This window comes from Tamandua tetradactyla, chromosome 1 (genome assembly GCF_023851605.1).
Source record: "Tamandua tetradactyla isolate mTamTet1 chromosome 1, mTamTet1.pri, whole genome shotgun sequence".
NCBI classification, from domain to species: domain Eukaryota; kingdom Metazoa; phylum Chordata; class Mammalia; order Pilosa; family Myrmecophagidae; genus Tamandua; species Tamandua tetradactyla.
The window spans coordinates 48,755,009-48,762,189 of NC_135327.1; the positions used below are offsets into that span (position 1 = coordinate 48,755,009).

The window sequence follows — 7,181 nt, forward strand, 5'->3', positions numbered from 1 at the left end:
GTAGCATGCATCAAAATTCCATTCCTTTTTAAGGCTGAATAATGTTCCATTGTATGTATATACCACATTTGGTTTATCCATTCATTCATTGATGGACACTTGTATTATTTCCACCTTTTGGCTACTATGAATAATGCTGCTATGCACATTGTTTGAGTCCTTGTTTTCAATTGCTTGGGGAATATATCTAGGAATGGAATCACTGGGTCATACAGGGTTTCTACATTAAACTATTTTTATTTAACATTCCTAAGACAACATTTATTTTGTTACCGTATTATGTAATACATTTTTGTTAAATGCATTTTGTTGACTTCCAAAATTTTCCTTTCCTATCCTCATAAAAGATTACTCCTGTTGTCCTATAAGAAATTAGAACAGCTTTCAATTTCCTTGATTGTTGGCACTTTGTTTCACTTTCCATCCACCAACTATGTGGTGTTTGAATGATTTACATATTAAAGAAGTGACCCATCTAAGACTCTTCAATTATATTAAAATCTATGAAATTGTCATAAAACAAAGTGTGACCGACTTGCAAGTGTCCTATTAAACTGCCATTGAAGTTACTTGCATTCACATTAGGTACTAAAGGACAAAGGGGACAGAACACAGGTGATCTCTCCCATCTGTGATGAGTAATAAATACAATGACCCAGCAGCTGTCTTCATGTGTTCTGACAAAATGGACACACGCACCTTGCTGCCGTCTCCCCATGTTCTTGCACTGGTTCATATTTGGCTAAGAATTTCTGACAAGTCCTTATGCGTGTCCTCACTTCGCAGGGGCAAACCGGGGTTTCACACTCGGTGCAGATCTCGTACTTCAACTTCATTCTTTTGGCTACATCGGTTGCTGAAACTCCTGAATGAAGCCGTGCTCGGCAGTAAGGACAGGTCCGCTTTGTGCTCTTTAGACCAGTAGCAATAAAGGAACCGAGAACATGTTGCCGCAGAGGGTCGGGTCAGACTGGTGCAACACCGTGAGGCACACCGAGCAGTCGCGGGGCGTGAGGGGCAGCGTGCAGGTCCCCTCTGTGCCTGCTGGCCCTCCCCCAAGCCCAACTCTCGCCCAAAGTGCTGCCAAGAGCTCAGTGCCTGCAGCCGGGTGGTTTTATTGTTCTGCCATTTAACTTTTTGAGGAACTACTGACGTGTTCTCCACGGGAGCTATACCAGTTTGCATTCCCACCAGCAAAGGATGGGAATTCCAATTTCCCCACTTCAATATCATTCGTTTCATTTCATCCTTCATTCTTTAAATGTTAGCTCCCCTAGTTGGTGTGAAGTGTACCTGCTTGTGGTTTTGATTTCTATTTCCCTAATGGCTGAGGATGTCGAGTATCTTTTTGTGTACTTATCTGTCTTTTGTATATCTTCTTTGGAGAAGATATATAAAAGAATTGTAGTTCTTTACATATTCTGGATATTAAACCATATACGACTTCCAAATATTTTTTCCATACTGTTGGTTGTCTTTTCACTCACTTGATAATGTCCTTAGATGTGCAAAAGAACTCAATTTTAATGAAACCCAATTTATCTATTTTTTCCTCTTGTTTTTTGTGCTTTTGGTATTGTATCTAAATGGTTTTTTAAATTTTTTTTTTATTTTTAGATCATATGCTAAGATCCTTATTTTAAACCAAATAGCTTTAAGCTGAGATCTCAATTCCTCACCGCATTTGAAGTGGTCCTCAATGTTCTAACATCCTTCCACGTGCCTCTCACAGGCCCTCCTCAACTACTTCTCAGAATCTGCTGAGCATTGCATTGTTTTTACAGTGATAGGTTTTGTAGGTTTATAGTTAGATCTCAATTTATAATAAATTTCTCCATCCATAGTTTGGTTCCAGAAATCATGAACCAATAAACAGCATCAATAATAAGATTATGCAGAAACCAGTGGCGTGACTGAACTCATAAAGAGGTCATCGTATCTCCCTTAACCTGAGTCACTTGAAGGAGAATATTACAATTATCAAGGTCAAACAGATTCTATTACACTCTTTCATTTATTCATCATAATGACACATTTCAATTTGCTTCCAATTGGTAATGTGATTTTCTTATACAACTTTGTAAATGTCTGAACATTTGATTGAAATTATTTTTTCCTGTTGTTAGAAAGTCTTTGTATTTTCTCACATTCCATCCACTCTCCTTATCAGACTATTCGTTGAATGATATAAAATACTTCTGGTCCATAAACAGAGCTGTCTTCTTCGTATTCCTTTTGATTATTCTCCTGGGTTAGTTCTATTGTTTCCTAAGGCCTTTGAGTTTCTGATGGATTCTTTTAGAAATAGAGTATAAAAGGTGAATTTAATGAATCCTAGCATGAATGAATATATCTTTTACTTCTAAGAATTTTTGGACCATGATTTTTTTTTTCCCCTCAGAGTTTTGAAGGCATACTTACATCATCTTTTAAGAGATAAGTAGGCTGCCTTGAGAACTTTCATGCCAATCCAACTCTCATTCTTGAGCATGCAATGCAGTTATATTTTTTAAAAATTTTAATGAAGTGTAATATGCATACAGAAAAGTGGACAAATTACAGCTTGATGAATTATCTCAAAGTGATCACATTAGCATAATCATACCAGTCAAGAAATAGAACATGCTCTGTGCTTCAGAAGCCCCCTTTGTGCCCTGTTCTCAATTACTACCCCATCCTTCTTCCACGAGGCGTCATTAACTTAAACATTCTAACTCCATACACTACTTTTGCCTCTTTCTCAAATTCTATAAATGGGGATCATAAACTATATATTCTTTTCTGACCAGCTTATGTCATTTAACATTAAGTTCATGAGACTTACCCATGCTGTGGCTTTGTGGCTTATAGAAGTAATCTATTCATTTCAATTTCTGAAAAGATATTCCACTGATGAATATACATCAACTTATCCTTTCTAATGTTGATACACATTTGGACTTATTCCAGTTCTGGCCATTTTGAATAAGACTGTTATGAACATTTTTGTTTGGTGCACATATACACACATTTCTATAGTGCTCAATTTTACTCTACCTAGACTTAAAATTGCTGGTTCAGAAAGTATGGTTATATTAAATTTCAGTAGGCATTAGCAAAGCTATTTCCAAAGTGGTTGTACCAAGATATATTACTATTACCAGTAGTGTATGAGATTTCTCCAAACACTCACTAACTCTTGGTATTTGTCAGTCAATTTAATTTAGTTATTCTGATTGGCATGTAGTATATTTTGCTTTTGAAATTTTAATTGAGCATCTTTTTTATATGTGTGTTAGATACTTGTGATATGGCTATTCAAATGTGAGCTATATCACCTTAGCATGTTCTAATTAATCAAAAACTTTGTTCTGTTAAAAAGAAGTCCAATGTTCATGAAGTAAACTAGCTTTGTATTAATACTGTTTTGAGTACATGAATTTTATTGGCCTTCAAAGTAAAACATACATTAAAACATACATTTTCAACCTCTCTTTCATTGCCTGCTTCCCAAGTACCAACCTTACCTTCCTATAACTAGTCTACCTGAACCTGGAAAGGTCAAAAGTAAAAATTAAGGTGAAATCTTTGGCCCAGAACCAATGAGTAAATCATTCAACTGACAATTGCCCACCTATATAGAAAACTGTTTTGGTAAATTATTTTTATAGGGCATAAATAATGAATAATATTTTAATATCTAAAACATACTTCCAATAATATGAAAACATGCTTCCTCAATCTGAAAAAAATATGTATCATTTTCAATATGAGGTAGTTTCTCACCATTTGTCCACCTTAGTTTCTCTCTCCCATTCTTCGCCCTCCTTTGTCCTCCAGAAGGTCTCTTCTTGCTGGACAGCCTCTTCCAGGGCCCCTTGCCAGCTGGCTTCTACTAAGGTTGGACTACTAGGAAATCTTGGCAGATGAGAGAATGGAGGTGAAAAAGTAAGAGTATTTCTCCCTGTTTCATTCCTGTTTCCTCTCAGGTCTCTGGCAGTTGCTGGGTTCCTCTCATCTGCAGCTCCCGCCCCACTTCCGACTCCCGCTGCACTCCAGGTACACCAGCTCCTCCGTGCAGATGGAAACCACTTCCCACTCTTGCCTTCTCTGCATCTCCATCCCTTGCTTGTTCCTTTCACCATGCTCTCATGTGTTTACCAGTTCACCCATTCAACAACTAGTGATTGAATCTTTCCTGGGGACCAGGTGCTAGGCCCTGGGGATTTAATGGTGAGTTGAATCAGACAGTCACTGCCCATGAGGAGCTTGCAGTCAAGAGTAGAAGAAAATGCATTTTTTAAAACACCTTATGTTTTCCTGCACATGAGGCAAAGTTCATTTTCAAAAATATTGTCTGGCAGCACGTAAGGATTTGCTTTATATTTGGATCTTTATAATCAAACTCGTATTACTGGGTGCCCTCTCAATTACTTTAGTGTGAACCACAGAGCCTGTTTGAGGAAGATAAATTTGCTTGAAATGACCTCGATCAGTGCTGGTTTGGTATGCTCACAGAGGTCACTTGATTAATTCAGAAAAAGAAGTAGGAAAAGAATTTAACACAGATTCAGTCATTATTCTTGGTATTAAGATGTCAGGATTGCAAGGGATGGATGTCACGGTACACACGTCTTTTAAAGAACACTTTAAAAAGACTTTGGAGAAAAAGACAAACATTAAACAAATAACGTCACAAAAGAAATGTGATAAAAGCTTCCAAAGGGGCATTACCTGTATCACAGGGGGATTTGACTTTGTTGGGGAGGTAAGAGTGTCAGGGATGGTGGCCTGAGGAAGTCATTATTAAATACGGAAGCCAAACATGAGTAGATGCAAAGTGGGATTGGGAAGTGGTCTGAGAAATGGAATGCTTAAACAGTGGTCCCCAATGTTATTTGTAAATCCAAATGCCCCGGGAACTTTAAAAAGTACTGATGCCTGGATCCCACCCCAGAGATCCCAATTTAATGGGTCTGGGATGTGGTCTGGGGAACCTTCAGGCCATCTCAGTGTACAGGCAAACATTAAAAATAGCATGTGCAAAGGCCCTGTGGTGGGAGAGGACTTGGCAAATTCCAGGGTGAAGAATTGCCCAAGATTATCAATAGCTACTGAAAAGGTGGCATGAACTTGTCTTCTCTGGGTTACTAGTATCCAAAATATTTTAAAATATCTTTACCTTATGTTGAAAATGAGTCTCTAGAAAATGAGACTCAGTATACATAGTAAGAGATTTTTCATCAAATTTTCAAAGGATCATGCCAGATTAAAATATAAACTCCTTATTACAACCCCTACCCCACCCTGTTCTGAACCACAGCTAAGACAGAAACATGTTTATAAATTTCAATGTAATGATGCAAGAGGGGGGAAAAGCTCTTAGGAAATAGAGGAGGAGGACACCATTTAACATGTGCATTTTCTTTTTGACTCAGACAACTGTGGGCTCAACATTATGTCTCATACGTCATATAAAGAGTTCACTATACTGACAGGAGTGCAAATTGTCCTCTTAATATCATTTGGTCTCAACTGAATAATTTGCATATGGCATAGGAAATGAAGTGACTTGATTTGGGAAAATGCTCCAAAATCTCTTTTGGACTGAAAAGAGCTGGTAGGTCACAAACTACCAAATAAGGCAGGTTTATGCAATTTACCTCAACCACTCTTCTTTCTTACCCCTTCAGTCAAACTAGCTCGATTGCCATTTCTCTAAAACTCCAGTATGTTCCTGCCTCAGGGCCTTTGAGATTTCCTCTTGCTGAGATCCTTTCTCCCACATTCTCCTGGCTCCCTCCCTCACTTCCTTCAGAGAGTCTCCTTGACCACTCAATTAACAGCATTCTCACAATTCTATGTATCATCATCTTGATTCAGTTTGTTCTACAGCATTTATAAAGATGTGACATGATACACAATGTTTGTTTTTTTATTCCCTGTCTCCTCATCCCTGCCCCAGCTTGTAAGTTCCGTGAGATCAGCAGCTATGTCTGATTTGACAACTAATTTACCTGTTTGATTAAAATGGTGGCCAGCGTACACTAAGTGCTCAATAAATACTTGTTGATCTAACATATGAATGCTAATAATAACAGAAGAGAATATTTTTTTAAAAAAACAGAGAATATATTCCTTTGAGGAACTTAAAGCTATTTTAGAAGATATACCTTGTAGGTAAAATAAGATACAAATAGACACATGAATGAAAACTATAAAATTTCATAGCCAGCTATTTTCTGGATAGTTGGCAATTAAATGTTACGGAATTTCAAACTTCATTGGAAAGTGATTTTTTTATGGATGCTTTTTTATAGATGTGGCTACTAAAATGACAGTTAAATTAGTTTTATGTAGCATATTCCATTCGATTCCACAGGCATTTTATGTGATTAAGCAAGTGAAAGTGTGATTTGAAACTGAACAGTCTTTTGTCCTTCTGTGAGATATTTCGATGAAATAGTGATGCATGTTATGTGTTAAAAAGAGCTATATAATTTTTAAAATTAAAAAGCAATTTGGAAGATGTAAAGATACTCAAAATATGGAAAAATTAAAAGTATGTATAAATATGTTTTTCAGTTCCATTCTTAGTTCTTCAGTTACCAATGGAATTAATTTCCTAGGACTGACATAACAAATTACCACGAACTGGATGGCTTAAGACAACAAAAATGTATGTCTTCAGAGAATAGGAAGTCCAGACCAAGGTGTTGTCAGGACCATACTCATTCTGAAAACTGTAGGGGAATCTCCTTCTTTTCCTTAACCGTTTTGACAGTTTGTGGCCAGTCCTTGGCCCTATTTGGTCTGTAGATGTATCACTTCAGTATTGGCCCCAGTCTTCACATGCTCTTCTCCTCTCTGTGTGTGTCTCTGTGTCCAAATTTACCTCTTATAAGGACACCAGCTATACTGGATTAGGACCCACCCTCATCCTGCTTGGACTCATCTTAGCTACTCACATTTTCAAGGCCCTATTTCCTAATAAGGTTACATTTACAGGACAGGAAGTTAGGACCTGAATATATCTTTTTGGGGGTCACAATTCAACCCATACCCCTAGCTTTGTTTAGTATTGTGCTTAGATGACTAGTGATGCAACAAATGCATTTCACGTCACTAAGGACCAAGATCGCTACATTGGATGTCCCATTGCGCGTCAAAAGTCTCACAGAAACCTGTGAGCATTTCCTAAT

At 37.5% G+C, this 7,181-nt stretch overlaps 1 pseudogene; it reads right to left on the reverse strand.

The window, feature by feature from the left end:
- Positions 1–431: 431 nt before the first annotated feature.
- LOC143680620 (E3 ubiquitin-protein ligase RNF125-like) lies at positions 432–4,101 on the reverse strand (annotated as a pseudogene).
- Positions 4,102–7,181: the final 3,080 nt, after the last annotated feature.